Source organism: Ambystoma mexicanum, chromosome 7q, assembly GCF_040938575.1.
Source record: "Ambystoma mexicanum isolate Mex_15411 chromosome 7q, UKY_AmexF1_1, whole genome shotgun sequence".
NCBI classification, from domain to species: domain Eukaryota; kingdom Metazoa; phylum Chordata; class Amphibia; order Caudata; family Ambystomatidae; genus Ambystoma; species Ambystoma mexicanum.
Window position 1 is genome coordinate 354,271,575 of NC_090941.1, and position 18,954 is coordinate 354,290,528.

Genomic DNA, 18,954 nt, shown 5'->3' on the forward strand with positions numbered 1-18,954 from the left:
TAAAACAACACAATGTGTACCCCAGTGAAGATACCTTGAGAAATCGCGCTGCAAAAACGTTTCTATGAAACGGTTTGTTACAGGAAGGCTGCTTGGAATGACAGCAAAACATCCATCAGCATAAACCAGCATTCTTATAAATCATACCACAATACAAATCAATCAATACCATCAGCATGCAATAAATTATACCACTTTACGTAAGAACAGCATCATAAAATGGGATACGATATGGTACACGGATGGAGTTGGATGGCAGAGGCAGCATGGTCAATTAAGTACTGACAGTGATTGTTGTGTAGACTATAACTGTCTCTCCCCCCATGTTTCTAAGAGAAAACTATACTATCTTAAGGTAATTTGAAATCTCTGATACAGAGATATTCATCAAACTGCTCCACAGTATTAATGTTTATGAAGTCGATTTTCTCGAAAGGAAAAGGTGCAGGGACATCATTTGGGGGTCGCCGAGGGTCGCAACTGTGACCCCTGAGGTCTCCCTTGCTTCCCCTGTGGTCTCCAGTCCTACCCCTAAAATAAAATACAAAAACAAAAAAGGCTTTTTCCATTTGTGTTTGTTTGCTTTTTAGTGGAAGGTTCTGGGCTGTGGCCAGCACCATGTGTCTCTTTGTTTCTGGAGTGGCTGGCTTTCTTGTTCAGGCCTCTTCAAAAACAGGAGTTTCCACAAGTGTAGCACTTTGAGCAGTGACCCTAAATAAGAAAGAATAGGAATAACAAATAATCTTTCTGGAATTCTATACTATAATAGATAGACTCATTAATGGTTTATTTTAGGCAGACTTCAGGTGGTGAGTCAGTGATTTAGTCTGTTTTTAAACACCTCAAATTCACAATGCAGACAACAACTATAAGTCTTTTGCTTTTCGCAAGTTGCAGTTATAGAATGTGTTTTTCTGCTGCTGTCTCTGTTAAGATCATCACAAGACATTCCAGCTTGGTGTCCTTGGTCACTTCACAAAATCCTTGTGCCTAAAAGCTTGTGTACAGTGTAGAAATGTTTGATCATAGCTCATCAAGTGGCCCTTGATTTCATTGGGCCACAATTAATGCTTTGCTGTAATGTGCCTATCTTTCCTATCTCCCTGGCATGCTGTTCAGGATGTTTGTTTGCATGTATGAGGTAACTAGTGCCCAAAGTACGAGATGCCGCGTGAGTGCTCTGATTTCCTTGCGCTACTCAAAATTCTTTAACACACAGTTATGCACCCTCCCAATTAAATGTATTTTGCCAACCTCTGAAGCCTGAAAAGTAGATCCATGCAGCTTGACATGTGGTCCACTTTGCACCAGACCTGCAGATGAACTGGCCTGCTGTTAAATCTCAGTTTCAAGTTTATTGGCATCCACTACAGAGTGTAATTTGCTTTCTGACTTTGAGAACATTAAGACATGTAGTGGCTAATTTTACTATACATGGTAAAATAGCTAAAGCTGATAAGATAACTCATTGGTTTGAGCAATCTCTGTTGCAATGTTTGTGTGGTCTGCAAGTTGCAGGTTCGAATCCCGGCAAGGCCAATTCAGCCTTTCATCCTTCGGAGGTCTATAAATGAGTACCAACAGAGGTCGGTGGATATTGTAGGTATAGTTGTTCTATATAAAGCCCTTAAGCATAAATGCTATATAATAACACATCATTCTCATTTGGCCTTGAACGTCTGCATGTATTCACAGTGATTTGGTAATATGGGCCTATACACAATGATATTATCGATACATATGGTGATTCAGTCTTGTATGAATTGTTCATCACATTACAGTGATATCATAACCACATTAATGGTGGTGTAGTTAGGAACAATGCTGTGTGATGCCACTTCCTGTTTTGCCACGGGGTGTAAGGTTGTGCTCCATCGCTTCCGGTGATGTCACTTTGGGGTGGGGTCAAATGACATCACTTCCTGTGCTGACATCAGAGTTCAAGGGTCGTGTGATTTCACTTCCGCTACGCCTGGCATTTTGGTGAAATGATGTCCCTGAAAATGTATCTTTTAGGGAGACCTTTTTACCACCCTACAGAGAGGGATGTTAAACATCTAACCCAGGGTTCTGTAACCAGATGTTCTTGGACTACAACTCCCATCAGCTTCCAGCATACACTATGCTGGGTAGGGCTAATGGAATGTGTTGTACACAACATCTGGAGAGGCAAAAGTTGCAGAACCCTTATCTGACCTAATAAAAAGGCAGGGATTCCATTCAAAAGATAGACCAAACTCTTTAAAGTGGTATTTATGTCTGAACAGTCAAGGATCACTCAAGAGGGTAGGCCGGGAGTGAAGTACAGTTAATGCCAATAGTCACCCCCAGAGAACACACTACACAGGTATATTAAAAATATATACTACATAAAAAATTACACAAAAGGTAAGTGCACATATGCAGAAGTAGTTTAGGTTAATCATAGCACATTTTAACATGGTGCATGTAAAAAAAGAAAATGCCCTCAGGCAGACCCTATCCACTCCTAAGGTAAATGTGTGCCAAATACCTGATGGTAAGCAATTAACTTATCAGCTATCAGCTATCAGTGAATTGTGTGTGTAGCAGAAATTCTTCATGTTCATATATGTTTTAATCTTCCATCCCCCATGATGAAATCTATGCAGACAATAGTCTGCTGCAGTAAAGCAAATTATTTGTTTTACCAGGAAGAAGGCAACAGTCATCCATGACGATGGGCCTGTGTCTACTTATGTGATAGCGAAAGAGATTGTTTTAGGATGACAGCGTTGATAGCTCACTTGCACCATCCCAGCAGGGGAGGACTAGGTTATAAGGAACTCTGCCGATTTCCTGGTATGCCCCTGCACCCGGGGCCCCTTTTGTGTGGTAATCAGTTTTCTTTCCACATGTTCTCATTGGGAAAGGGTTGGGCTTGCTAAAAATTTGTAATATGGGGGGGTCACTTTGAAAAGTATTTCCATGGCCTCCTTTTGTCAACAGTGCACCCCTGCATGCTAGGCCTCTGCTTTTCATGCCCAGAATAACCCTTCAACTCCCAAGTTGTCGCGCCTTGAAACACTTGTGTATAGGTGCGTTATAAATGCCTTATCATATCAAGGCGTTTCGCGTCTTGAAACACTTGTGCATGGGTACACTATAAATAAAATAGCATATCATATCCCAAGGGGACAGGCATCTTGACAATGCCACCTGTTTCATTGCTGTCACACAAAAGATCTTTGCAACAGATAGCGGTCAGGTCACCATGACCTCATTGAAAGGTAAGTGTAAAAAAAGTGTGTGTGTGCATTGTAAGGAACTCATGGTGGCAATAGTAAAGACAGACACAAGTGATCACAGTTCAAGAGTGTTTATTAAACTATAATTGGGTGAGAAAAACTCGTAATCTAAATCTAAATATAAGATGGGAGCAAGCTACAGTCATCAAATAATAATGATAAAAATGTGCCCATACTAAAAAGAAACTATTGCCAATCCTTACTGTTAAGTTACAAAATAGTGTGTGATAATGTTCACCAGAAAAGAAAGAAGTGTTCACCAAAATGATAGGTCAGAATGGTGTAGCTGTGGTTTCCCTTCCCCACGTTTTTAGCATGGGACAAGGCTGGACTCCTGAGCACAACACACACCTGGGCTTCTCCACCACGATGTTAGTTATTTTCAATGATATCAGCACCTTCTGTGGCCAAGCCTCTTACATACTAATTATATTGCCTCCAAGGGTTTGATGTGTCAAAAATAAAAAACAAAAGTTCCTTTCCGTAATCCTTTATGTTGGGTGATGACTCTACACCTCTGGATCCCCCTCAACTGGGCTCTGATTCTTTTTTTAATGTTAGCCTCCCCTGGTCGGGTTCACTATGGCCAGATACACAGTTCACTTTGCTTTATCACAATGCAGGACTCACTTCCCTTAGCCTTACCCCTGACATCCGTCCATGGGTTCACATAGTCATTCGAAAACATTTCACAATGTTATCATCTCATCAGGGTTCCGTTACCCTAGCTTTTATTCGGCATCCCTCAGTCGGGTTCACAATTGCCACATTTCACACAAAAATCACTCTAGACCCCCTATTTTCACTTCTTACCTAAGTCCGGGTCTCAGCCTCCAGCCAGGCTTTCCCTAAAGCCCCCAGCCAGGCTTCATGCAGTTCTATGAACACAATGTTCTCACAGTTGTTACTGGTCACCCTAATTTGTAGGCATGCCTCAGTTGGGTTTTATTTATTTTTATTTATGTATTTGTAACAAAACATATAAAAAACAGGATAGGGGAGTTTAAGAGGTTAGCTGAGGAGGGGAATAACATTTTGTGTTCACATTTTCCCCCAGTAACATAGTTCACTTTGTTTCCTCAGCGTGTCAACAACTTTCCATTGTAGAAGGGTTTTTGCTCGACCCTTGTATGATCACTTTGACCTCTTATGCTGGTCTCTCCTAGGGCCTCTTGGTATTTGTAGTTTCAACAAAGGGAACCAGACAGAGTCCTTCAAATGAACGCCCATGTGGAGCCAGACAACTCTGCTGCAGGTCCTCCACTGGGTTTTCTTAAAGTTCAGGTTCCCCTATTCCGGGCTCAAGCCTTCTCGCTCTCAGGGTCGCCCTCTGCCGGGCACGGACCACAAGGTCCCACTCTTCCATGCTCAGACCTTCTCACCTTGCTTTAAGGATCTCCCTCTGCAAGATGGGGATCCTTCTTCAGTTTTCACAACAAAAACAGTTTTGGACTTTCATTCCCAGAAGGCCTAGCAGTGTATTTTGCTCCCTCTTTAAAGCTCTCCAAAACACCAGTCCGTGGCTTTGGGAGCTGCAGGTGCCTCAGTGAGGATGTGTCATGAGGTCAGGGCCTCATCACCTGCCCCTCAGAGACCTTGGATTGCCTGCTGGGCCCAGGGGAGGAGCGCTGGTGTGGCACCGCCAGGAGATATCATCGGCCCCTAGTTTTTCCTCCTGGTGGTATAGGTCTCTCCCATCACTGCAACCTCTCCTGGTCAACTGTGGTGATTCCCTCCTCCTCCATGTCTCCCAGGGTATCTGCATCTCATCTGATCTTCCTCTGCCGTCTCAACACTTTGCAGAATCGCCAGCTTGATCAAAGCGTGCACTCTTGCTCTGCCATTTATACTTCCTGGGATTCTCAAGTGGAGTCAGTTGTGAGTAGTTGGAAAAGGAGGCCTAGCCTGGCCTCATTAGTGGGACAGTCGCATCTTAGTATGGCATAGTCCTTCTTTTCTCTCTCAGTTGTGTTGTGAGAGATCTTCATTCTTTCAGCTCCCCTCTTCCTCGTCTCAGTGTTTGTAGATAAAGGCAGTGGGGAGGTTTTGTCCAAATAAACAGGGTGAGTGTGTGAGGGTAAATAAATGTGTTGGTGTGGTTTGGTTTTACAGATAGGTGTGGGGGCATAATGAGAATGGTTTGACAATATTCTATTTCAACTGAAGGAATTTTTGGTAGGGGCATATCTGAGACAGGCGGATAGCCCTACGGTTGTAATTCATGAGCTGGATATTGCAATTTCTTTCTCTTGGTTTTCCTGTGCTTCCTTTTAGGGGGGATACCAGGACAGGATTTAGAATAGCCTATAAAGGTAGAGGAAGTGTCGAAAGGGGGGAAATACCGCATCTCACCATTGGATGTCTCACCCCCATTCTCCCAGGACCCCTCTCCCATGTGATCCTACTGCACTTGTCCACCCCCAGGTCTGGATCCAAGGCTGATGGCCATGCCCTGGCTACCTGAGAAAGAGATCCTCAGGGTTCAGACAGTGAGACACTTTCAGGTTTCTTACAGCATACATGTGTGTGCAAGAAGAAACAAGTATGTGAATGGGTTCTTTTAGGTGCATGTGTGCGAGTGAGAATGAAAGCATGTACGTGTTTAAGTGAGTCTAAACATTCTGGATTGGGCTGTTACACTGCTCTGCATTTCACTGATACTTCCCGACATCCAAAAACACTACTGGTTTGCCTTCCCCATTTATGGATGTGAAGGATGTAGGGCAGACTTTCTGACAACCAGACACAGAATAAATACAACCCTGAAATGTCTCGGAACACCTTTTGCGAGGATAACACATGTGTTACTTCCAAAACAAAAACACATGTCAGCAGGGGCATTCAAATTCTACTGCCACAGAGCGCACTTGTCCTTCATGAGAATGTCATTCAGGGACAGGTGCAACCTTACCCACACTTTACTTTTCACATTCCTTTCAGATTATATGGGCCTAAAGTGGGAAACAATATCGTTTTAGATGGGAGCGGGTGAGAGATTGTAGTGTATATTTTTGCTGCTTGGAAAAGCTAACGTCTACAACCTTTATACTTCCAACAAGATTCTACAACCTATGCACCTCCCCTACCCCCCTGCCACCTCATACAGGGAAGCTGGGCATGAATCCCAACATTCCCCCCTTAATTAATCCTACATTAAGTAAATCTGCTACCATTGTCTGTGCCTCCTGTGAGAAACCTGACTGTATTCTCCCAAGCAGACCTCTGGGAATCCTTATTCAGATGGCCAGGTGAGGGCTGGCGCTCTGAGATCCCAACCCTGGGGGTTGATGAGCGAGGGAGGATAACCTGGGTAGGGTAGCCTGGGGTTATGCTTGGAGAAATATCCCAGGTGAGATGCAGTATTCTACCTGAGAAGGAGAGGAGGATGAGATCCCTAAGACCTTTGTAGGTTGTAGCACATGTTTCTTCCTTCCTCCCAATAAAGCTCCCTTACTAGAATCCCATCACCCCTAGACCTCTGAAATTAACAAATCAAACAACCCCTCCATATCTGATGGATACCTTAGGAACCCAACCCCGTTTGCACTCCAAATGCACAACACCCAGAACCATCGCTATCCTGTCTTCTACTTGGATGCTCCCAATAATTCTCCGAGCACCCAATCTCCCTTTACAAAACCCCACCAATCCCATCCCTCTGATTATCATTTCCAGCCTGCTCAGATAAAACACTGCCACTCGCACAAACCCCCTTGTTTGTTTTGTGATAATCCAATCATTTGCTTTTGCTCCACAAACCCTACCGATCCCACCCTTCTGAATTTACCAACCCCCATAGGACCAAGCTCATAATTTACCATGATGAAAATCCACCTTTTGACACAAACCCCTTGTTGCCCCGTGGAAGAAGGTAGACCAACCAAAGAGCTGTTTACCTGACATGTCCCGACACAAACGTCAGGCAGAGTCAGGCCATCAACCAAAATCACCCACACCTGACTGCCCGTTCCTTTCCCCACAGGGATAAAAGGTGTAGCACAAGAGCACAGAGAGAGCAAGCCAAACCACACGATGCAAAAGCTAACTCAGCATGGCAGCTCAAGAGAAGGAGAAAGACTGCACAGACCGAGGGCTTGACAAGGAGAGAGGTGACCTTGCCCTTTCCGAACCATGCCTGTGAAGCCTCTGCAAATGAAGACATAAGACACCAAACAAAGGCCTGCGTATGTTGCAGCAGATGTCTAAGCTGATAAACAAGCCAGAGAAGGATGTTGATCTGAGGTGCGAACCTTGACTCCAAGGATAAAGAAAGGCAAGCGGTTCATCACAGCCGGTGAGTCGAGGGGAGGATAAATAGGAACCCAAACTGTTTTGAACGAAAAATAGCCAATTGGAACTTTGAGAAGCTGAAGAGGGGGAAAACCAGCAACACAGAAGGCCTGCACCACCTGGGTGCTCAGGCAGAAAACTCTGGGTGATTATCCAATGGTAGAAAGACTACCATAACCAGAAGCCCTTGAGAAGAGATAAAATGAGGTCAAAGTGGTCCTACAGGGGTCTTGTAAACTCCTCTGTGCCATCGAAATTCTTTGACCGGCAGATGATTGAGAAAGCTAAGAGAAGTGAATCCTACATGGTGAACCTCAATAAATGAACTGTATATTGTAAATATTAGCAAGAGTGAACCTGGTGGAGGGATGCTCATGAGAGGGGGCGAAGTCAAAAGTCCCCTGATGAACTATCTATAACCTTCTGTAAGAGTGAACCCAGCAGAGGGAATCCAACAACCAAAGGTTGGTGATAGTGAGCCCAAAAGAGGGACACCGACAACCAAAAGATGACGAGAGTGAACCCCGTAGATGGAAACTGACAACCAAAAGGTGGCGAGAGTGAACATGGAAGAAGGAAACCAGTAAAGCGTGGCAAATGTCAAAAACTTGTTTAAAGACATTAATATTTCTGAAAGCAAGAAGTATTGCTCGAACATGGATAAGGAAAGTGTCCCCCTTGTCATTTGGGATTCAAGCTCAGTCAAGGGAGATCCAGGGGTGAAACGCTAGCACCAAAATTACACTGAGAAGAGAACATTTATTTGTGAAATTATTGAAATCGATATTGTGAAGGGTCTACATCCAGAAGAGGGGAACACCTGGGTGAAGCTGTGACCCAAAGTCTACGTGAAGCAGAACTTTGTGTTTGTTTGTTGAATACATCAGTCCTCGACGAAAGAGACTTTTTTTGAAAAGAGACTTTACCATCAAAGAACCTGATAACTGGAACAGAACTGTCAGCTCATACTGAGCAGGCTTGAGCATGGGCTGTGCCAGCTGGAATGGAACTGTCAGCTTGTGCTGGGAAGGCTTGAGTCTGTGCTGTGCTCCAAAGTCCCACCTTGCACCATGCTAAAAACATGGGGAAGGGAGACCCCAAGGCAATCACACCCTGAGTTATTATTTGATTTGAACACAGATTTGAACACAGTTTCCTTTATTTTGATACCCTATCCCACACTCTTTCTGTAATTCGTTGTTAGGAATTACAATAGGTTTTTCTCAGTATAGGCCCTTTTATTTTGACACAACCCCACTAGGACTGCCTTATTTTTCATTGTTCATCCTGCATTTAAAGTTCTATAGACACCCTCGAACTGTGATCACTTGTGTCTGTCTTTACTGTTGCCACCATGAGTTCCTTACACTCCTCATAACTCCATGTCCCTTTATTTGGCACCCAATCTCAAGCATCACTCATCACTCAAGCTTTCTCAAGCATGGGCATATTGTTCCAGGGTACATGTAAGATAAATACATCCTCCATCACCTGACAAGTCCACCCAATGCTCAGTGTAAGTCTCTGGGTCTGGTGGGGTTGTAGTCACCATTCCCAGGGGATTAATACTATGTTCGATCCTCACAATATGTTTTGTTTTCTCAGATACTCTGTTTGGGGCTGCCCCTCTTTTGTACCACGAGGAGCTCTATTTACCCTAATTGTAACCATCATCATTGCACTATTGGAAAGAGTATTTGCACATCATCGAAGGATCATCAGGCAAGTGCAGAATATCACCAACAGGAGCACTACAATGGTGACCAATATCTTCACCAGTACTCCCATCCAGGATGGCATCCATGAGGACATGTTATCGAAACAATCATGTGAATGAATTCCATCCCCAGCTTGCATTCCTCTTCAGCTTGTCCAGGGCTCCTATGATGTGCGTCAATGACCAAATATCTGCATCATTTGGGGGTATGTAGTTGCAACATGATAGTCCAATTTTCCTACAAACTCCCACTTCCATGCCTGTAAGCAAGTCCAGGATCCAGCATTTGTGGAGTGTCATCAACCTAATTGCCCTAATTTCACCTTTAATCGCATTTAGTCCTTGCTCCTTGTCATTAGCCAACTGGATAACTTCCCACTGGACTATTTACAGCCTCTTTGCCTTGGCTGCCGCCTGTACTTCTGGTAACACTATTGATGGTAAGAAGACCTCAGCTTTGGTGTATAGTCAATATTTGCCGGGAATTTCTTTCAGTAATTTGGAGGAGTCCACAGATAGGTAATTTGAACACCTATTCTGCCATCTGAGGGTTCTCTTCTTTCTTCTTCCCTGTGTGGACTGGGGCGTGTTTGGTGCTATCACAAGATGCATGTCAAGAACCACAAAATTGGATGAATGCAGGGTGGCCAACAAACACGTGTCCCTCCATGATGGTGGGAGGTGCATATATGCCTGCTGACTGCACACCCAATACATGTCCATAAGTGCTGGAGTGCCCTTTTTGATATCTGGACTATACGTCTTGTTACACTTATTATTATTCTCTACAGGAACAGTGCCCACACCTTCAAAGCACACCTTGTATTCTTTTGTGCATTTGTACCTTCACTGGACCTTCTTTTGCTTCAATACATGTTTGTTTTGAAGTGTGTGCCATCCAGATGCTCTGACACAAGTTGTTAACTTCCCATACCACTTGTTTGTCAGACCCCGCCAGGCCCTCAGCTGTGCAGCTGACCACTGCTCCTTCCCGTTTGTTGAATACAAACAGTACACCATCCATCTTTATGAGCAGACGTGGCATACCATGCAGGTCTTTAATATTCTTGAACACCTTTCACTGGGCCTCATTACACAGATGGCGGTGGACCAAGGTGCTATTAGCACCTTGGTCCATGCCGGTAAAATACTGGCACCGCCTTGGTGGAAAGGGGAATTACCGCCCTATTCCAAGGTTGGCGGGGTGGTAATTCCCCTTTCCCCCATTGCCCTTCCCCATTCCCATTTTTGCCCCAATTTTTCCCAAATTGCGGTACCGTAATTATCTCCCTGGTCAACCCGCAAAGGGACCTCTTAGTGAGGCGGTAAGTGTTTACCAGTACCAGTAAAATACCGGTACCGGTAAACCCTTACCGCCTACCGTGTAATGAGGCCCACTGTCTTTATCCATCAGCACAAGTCATATTACATGCACCTGGAACAAGCTCTACACTCGGCATAGCGCTAGATGAACTCAGCACTGTATGTCTAACAACAATATTTCCTGGAGTATTAACATTTTGGGGGCCCCTGAGATATGGGGGATTAAGGATCAATCATAACAACTCCCATTTGCCTGCACTTTCCCCACTGAGCACATGTCATTATACCAGATGTTACTAAATTTGCGATGGTGCATGTCTTCCATTGTAGCTAGACTAAGGCACCTGTATTCATCATATTTTCTTGTGGTGCCCATTTCCCTTTTAATTCTACAGAACCCTCAAACAGTACTTATAAGTTACAAATTGAGTAATAATTTAGAATGTTTGTCTTTTGTTAACCTCCCTCCCACATCTACACCCACAACTACACAATCCCCTCTATCACACCCCTCCTTGATATGCCCCACCATATAAACTTACTACAGTTAATATATATCGTCAGTCAAAGAAAAAACTTAAAACCATATAAATTAACATCACGCAATTGTAATGGGAGTAACGTTGTGCAATTGTCTTTTTAAGAGTACTGTACATTGTTAAAATTGCAGGAAAAGATACAAATGTACCATAGATACACATGATAATGCCAACAATTAATAACGTCGGTGGTTATTCAAGTGCGTCGATCGTTTGCTGTACTGATGAGGTATATTTGTTGTGCTGTAAGAAAAAAAGCTTAAATACAGGCAGCCTTTTTGGGCCATATTTATTTGTAGCAAAACATCTGTGCCTTTTAATACTTGATCAACAGCTCATTCAATATCAAAAGAAAAAAGAAAAGAACACTATTAGTCAACAGATATGGGTACTTTGTCAGGACGGCAGGGGCGGTATGTCTCGCCCCAAGAAGGTAATGTCTCCAGCCCTTGAATGCTTCTTTAATCGCCAGTAATTCCTTATCTGTGATTGCTCGGGGGGCTGAACATTTGTTGGACCAGAATGCGACGGGGTGTTGTTGTCCGATTTCAGGGTCTTGTTGTGACAATATTGCTCCCATGGCTATTTTTGAAACATCTGTCTCAACTATGTAAGGTAGGTCTGGTCGTGGGTGTCGAAGGACTGGTGCTGTAGTGAATGCTAGTTTCAACTTCTGGAAGGCTTCTTCAGCTTCTGTCGACCAATGGAACTTTGATTTTTCTTTAACAAGTAGGTAATTGGATGTACAATTTGTGAAACCCAGGTATAAACTGACGGTAAAAGTTGGTGAATCCGAGCACGCTTTGCACTCCTTTCATGGATGTTGGTGAGGGCCATTGGAGGATTGCATCCACCTTTCGTGTATCCATATGTACACCTTGTGGTGTGAGCATGAAACCGAGCTCGGTTACATGGAGACATTTTTTTTCGAACTTGGCATACAATTGGTGTTGTCGAAGCTTCTCTAAGACTGCCCGGACATGGCCTACATGTTCTTCCATGGAATTGCAGTAGATAAGAATGTCGTCAATGTAAACAAGAGTGCAAACATCCAGTAGTTCACAGAGTACATTATTCATAAAGAATTGGAACGCGGCGGGGGCATTGCATAGCCTGAAGGGCATGACCTGGTATTCAAAGAGGCCATACTTCATGCGGAAGGCCGTTTTCAACTCGTCTCCCTCTTTTACTCTTTCAAGATGGTATGCCCCTCTTAAATCCAGTTTTGTGTAGATTTCAGGAGGTTTCACTTGGTCCAGGAGCTCTGGTATAAGTGGTAAAGGATATCCATTTTTTACTGTGATCTGATTGATGGCTCTATAGTCGTTGCAAGTGCTTAAGTACCCCTCCTTTTTAGGCACTAAGAATAAGGGCAAGGGGGCAGGTGACTTGAACGGGCGAATGAAACCGTTTGCCAGGTACTGATCCAGGTAAGTTCTAAGATGCTGATTTTCCTGTTCTGTCAAAGCGTAAATTTGGCTGCAAAGGATCTGGGCTCCGGGTACAACAGCTATTTGACAATTGTAGGGTCTGTGTGGGGGCAGAACGTTGGCTTGCTCTTTTTTGAAGACGTCCTGGTAATCTTGGTATTCAAGCGGTAAGGAGCTGATGAGGCCCAACACGATTCCTTTCTTCGATTTCAGATTGGTGTAAACTTTTTCGTAACATGTGTCGGCACAATCATGAGGAAATGTCAGAACTCGTTTTCGCCAATCGATCCTAGGATTGTGGGTCTTCAGCCAGGACATGCCCAATATCATCTGGAACTGAGGAGCACCAATGAGATCGAAAGAAATGTCCTCTTGATGCCCGTCTTGACACAAAAGCTTGACTTTCTCAGTGTGTTGTGTCACCGGGCCAGATGATAGCTGAGAACCATCCACAGCAGTGACATTTTCTGATTTCTGCTTCTGTTGGAGAGGAAGGCCTATTTGGAGAGCCAAATCTTGGTCAATGTAGTTAGCCACTGCTCCACAATCAATATATGCCTCAAAGGCATGTATTTTTGATGGTTGCTTGTGATTCACCAAAAGCACTGTAGGGACTAGATTTAAGGTCTGTACAGATTCCTTTACCATGCTCGACAAGCAGACGCGTACAATTGCCCGGCATCAGGGTTTCCCGAGTTCTGTTCTTCTTCTTCATCAGTTTTGTCTTTTGCCCCAACCGTTTTCTTGGATGGTTTTACCGGGCAGTCACAGAGGAAATTACATGCTTCTCCACAATATAAGCATAGCTGTTCTTGTCTTCTTTTTTCCCTTTCTGCTTTGATAATATGACTACGTAATCCACCAATTTGCATTGGCTCAGACTGTTCATGTGGTTTAGTCTGATTCTCACGAGGTCGTACGTAAACTGACCATCCCTCTGATCTAGCTTGATCCATTTTCCGATTCTGCAACCTATGATCGATTTGCACCGTCAGGTCTATGTAGTCTGCATACCTCTCAGGGGGATTCACCACTTGCCCCAACACATCCTTAAGTTCTCCACGTAAGCCTTGGTAAAAGCGTGTAATCTTCTTCCCTTCTGGCCAGTTGGTCTGGGCTATGAGACGATTGAAGGTTGCAATATAGGTTAATAGATCTTGACTCCCTTGTCTGAGTGACAACTTGTTGTCCAGGGCTTGTCCTTGAGTATGACGGGCAAACAATTTCTCCATGTCATGGTGGAAATTCCCAAAGTTCCGGAGTAAAGGGTCATCTTGATTTACCAATGGTATAGACCAGTCCGCCGCACTACCTCCTAAATACGAGAGTACACACATTACTTTGGTTTGGTCATTAGGAAAAGCTCCTGGTCTGCACAAGAAATTAAGGTGACATTGGCTCATAAATACAGCAAACTTGTTTGAGTCACTGATGAAGCGTTCGGGAGGGGCTAGAGGCACTGCTTCTGGAAGAACCACCTGAACCGGTGTTGATTGTTGTGGTGTGGCCTCTCCCTCAGTAAAAAAGCTGTGAGCGGTGGTACTGGGTGATACTGCTCCTGCGTAGAGATAACATTGTGTGAGTGTGCCAATCTGTGATTGTTGTACCTCTCGAACCCTTCACCTCAAAGTACGGTTTCTATGAGCATACGCCGGCCCATAAAGCTCACCTGTGAATGATGGAAGATAATCTCTCCATCCTGCTAGTTCTGGCAGGGGCACGTGTCATGATGCCTAGCCCCGGGCATCAGGACCAAGGCCATCAGCTCCAGGAGCAGGCATCCAGACATTTGTTTAAACCTCAGCAGAACCTCAGCAGCCCCGGCTAGGGGCCATCTGGGTTCAGTCCTGGCGCCTTAGGCGCCAGGCTCATCATAGAAATCAGTCCTGGCGTCATAGGCGCCAGGCTCATAGACTTTACTTACCTGATGCAGACCATGCTGCAAAAGAGTCCAAGCCTACATGAGGCCTGGATGGGACTATTTTGTTACAGGGACTATTTTTTACTGAGGCGTGGCTCTAGGGAACTTCTTACCTGGAACTACTTTGGAGGCTATTTAAACCACACCCGAACAGCAGCACATGCTTCGCATTATTCTGCATCCAGCAGCATGACGCTCACCGTGCCTGCAGCCAGCATCCAGTCTTCTGCCACGCCCGCGTGCCTGCAGCCAGCATCCAGTCTTCTGCCACGCCCGCCTCGAATCTGGAGCTCCTAGACTAAAGAAGAAGAAAAGGACAAGGTTAGAAAACAAACTTATTTCAAATTCCTCACCTAATTCCGGAACCATTTCATCTCCGGACCTGGAAAGTACATCAGTCCTGCACGCGTCCCTCCGCCAGCTCCAGCATGGTGCCATACTCACCAGTTCTCACAACATCTTTCGATCTGGCACTGTCTACATCATTTCTTTGCTGTAATCCATAACCTAAGGGACACAAGAAAAAAACAAGGTGAGCCAAGGCAATCAACAAATACAACCTCTTACCACCATAGATTTACCACCAGCAGTATTATTCCATAACTCTCCACATTTTCATATGCCGCATCTGCAAAGAGGGAGAAAAACAACACGTTAACGCATGCAATATTTACCGGACAGCGTTGGGTAACACAGACTCTTACCTGAACGCCAGCAGCAGCTACGAGACCTTCTTCTCACGAACTCAGTTGCAACTTAAGGAAGGATGGGGACAAGAGTGAACATCGGGCACATTGAACTCTTTGAACTTGATACTTGCCAATCCCGCCTGGGACTTCAGAGTCAATACTTACCGGAACTCTCCCAACGCCTTCAAACCAGTGAAGTAACTGGCATCTATGCGCCCCTGCAAGACACGCAGAATGGAGAGCTCATCTTTTACGAACATAAGGTGAGGTTCCTAAGGGGATATCGGAGGTGATTAGTGGGGGAGAGCGAGAACAGTTGGGAGGCCATCACTAAAACCCACAGGTGGTTAATCCCTGTCTCCACTTGCAGGAAAATACTTCTTCGGGTCTAGCAGACAAGACTAGGCGGGCCAGTCCAGACAGTCATCTCTGCACTACGCATCACGTTGAAGGAGACCGCAACTGTCCGGGACCGATCGACACCCCTGTGGGGTCCAGGTCAGCGTAACAGCACGTCGAATGGGATCTCATTCATTCACTGATCACTGATAAGGATAAGTCCAGGCCAGCTGTAACTATGCTTCTCCTTATGATTGGTAAGTCTTTCTTGAGCTCTTGTGATGCTGTTTGTTCTGTTTTCTTCCCTTAGATGGAAATGCGGCCTCAATGCAGCTGTGAGATGCAAGACGTGGCCAGATGGAAGATGGATGCTACTGCAATGTTCGACAGCAGGTAAGTGATGGTTTCAGGAAAGCGTGAATTATGGCGAAGCACAACCTTAAAGCGACTTTTTTTCGATGTCTAACCTTGTCTTCTGTTTTTCCTTTCAGGTGCTGCTGTCGACAATAGAACGCATCATGCTGCGGTGCCAAGATGAAGATTTCGGCATTCCGGAAATTGTAAAGATGAATACTTGGTTCGCTGAAGAGATGTGCAGGTAAGAACAGCATCCCCCAGTTGGTAAGTATGCTGGCAGGAAGCAGGATGTCCAGGAAGCAGGATCTTCAAAGTTAAGTCTGACCTCAGGCGACAGTGAGCGTTACGCTGCTTGCAAGTGCAGAATAACGCAAAGCGTCTGTCTTGAGGATCGGGGTAGTTTATATAGCTGAGATTGCGGTCACGCCCATTAGGGCCGGTTTACCAGCCTCATCCTGCCACTCCTAGAGAGTGAGCACGCGCAAAGGCAATCCATTAGCAGCCACACCCAAGAAAAAACTTTGGGCTGCTTAATGGATGGAATGTTCAAGGTTAATGCATCCTGCTTAATGGATGGAATATTCAAGGTTAATGCATCTGAAGTGCTATGTCCATAATAAAAGCATTTTGGTGTTAAATGGATGTTCTTGTTTACTTTTGTTCATGAGCCTGGTGCCAAAGGCGCCAGGACAGTGTCCACCCAAGTCTTCTGTGCTTGCGACCCTTGCATGCCTGTGCCCTTGACTTCATGACCATGACAGCGACTCAGAATACCCCTGAGGCAACCTTGTGTGTTGGAATCTCCACTCACCATGGGTAAACAATTTAAGATATTGAGAATCTGGATGTAGGGGCACTGAGAAAAATGCATTTTTTAGGTTAATAAAAGTTGAGTGGGTAGCTGGGTATATTACATAATATTGCTGTGGGGTTCGGGACAACTGGAAATTCTGCCTGTGCTATGTCATTCAAAGGTGACCTTTTTGGTTTTTTAAAAAGGTATATGGTAGTATCACAGGGTGAATTGGAAGGTACAATAATGTCTTGGTTTAAAAGCTCATTGATGATGTTGTTTATTCCTTTCGCTGCTTCCTTTCACATTGTATATTGCTTTATTGCTTAACTCTTGGCAACACTGCACCTGGTATGAGGGGGATACATATTGGGGCAACACTTTGAGAAGTCTACATAATGGGGGTTAGTTCTCCACAAAACAGCAAGGACATGGCCTAGATCTTCTTGGGTAAATGACGGGACACTTATCATATGATGTAACTGGACCCTAAGGAAAGTAGTGCAAGAACATATTTGAAGGGTAAGGTGTACAAATATAGTACCTTTTGAATTCTTAGTTTGTGACTGTTAGTTTAGAAAACCATGTGGCCTAGATATATCAGTAATGAAAAAAGGGGGCGCCAGACATGCAATGTCCTTGGTGATGTCATCAATGGAATTTGTGATGTCATCTTTCATGTCATGGGGGTTAGTCTTAGCAGTGTACGGTGGTGGTGCGAGTTATGGTTGCTTAGCTTACCATAACTGGCGAACTTCTGTTTTTTTTTATTTTACTTGTTACAATAATATGAATAGGTTATTAGTGCAACGTAACCATAACGTCCCTTTAACAACGTTTTTTCACTGAAGCACAGTCTTTGTTTTGTGAGACACAACATTTTAGTCTATGAATCAAAAGCACAACAGAACCTGATAATGCAGAAAAAAAATAAAATCAATTTGCTGAAAGAATTAGAAAACCATCAAAAAAATAAATCAACAAGTGGTGGGAGGAACATTCACGGCAAAATGATGTGGACGTAGGCATAATCCCACGTGGTTTACGCATTTTAACTTCGCCGTCGTTTGAAGACCAAGATCCGAAAATGCTAAGAGAATAGGGGGACTCAAGAAATACATGTTCAGGACAGTTCCTGGACATCCGCATTAAATGTCTCAAATTGACAGACAAAAACACTACCAAAAATGGAAGAAATCAGTGACCACTCTCCCAAATGACACCAAGCGATAATGGCAACAAATTAAGAATAAGCATTGATGAAAGCCTGAAATTACATGAGGAACACATAAAATTGCAAAAACAGAGAACATTCCTTTGGGACAAAGAAGATTATGAGAAAGGGAGAGTATATACGTTTGCCCGTCAATTCGACCACTTAAGGAAAAATATTACGAGTGAAAATTCCCAGAGTTAGCCAACAACACTAATCTCCAGTGAGGTAGCATCAACCTCTGATTCAGAAATGACTAACAGTGAAAGCAACAACCACTAAAGAAAAACACATTTATTAGACGAGATGAGGATGTTGGGACTAGATGGACACAACAATTCCAAACAAAAATGCAGGCAGAGTAGGGGTGAAATATCAATGACAAGGAGGAAAAGGAAACAAGGAGGGGACGAAGGCAGAAGCAGCTCAGATTCAAACAGAAACACAAGAACGCACTCTGGGAAGAAAACAACAAAATGAGCAATACCATTGCAGATAACAGTATCATCAATCTTTCTACGCATATGCTAACCTATGAACAAAATCTGTGTGCTTCCTTATGGATTTAACATTTGTCCAACGGCTACTTATGAATATGCTGAAACTAGAATTGATTTCGACAAATACATGCGAAAAAATTAGACTAAAAAAAGTTTCATTGTTAATCCACCAAAAGATAAACCTAAATCTAAACTTCAAGGAAAAACAGCAGCATCCATTGAAGACTTAGATGGGTTATTGGATTTGGCTCAATTGGAATTAGCTGAACAATTGGAAGAAAACAATACAGATATTACTCTAGAAATGCTAACTATAGATATAGATACTAATTGGCCCACTGAGAGTAAATTGAAGATCAAATCCAAATGCAACCCCATATTCCAACCAGTTGGAAATATGGAGGACTTCCAGTATTTAGGTAATCATGACCTCAAGAAGGCCAGATTACAGAGAAATCAAACAAAGCCAAATGTCTCTTTTAAAGAAAAACAGATCTTGAAAGGACTACACAATCTCAAAAATATTGTCATCAAAGTAAGGCACCAACATAATGATCCAAAATAGAGAAGACTATGT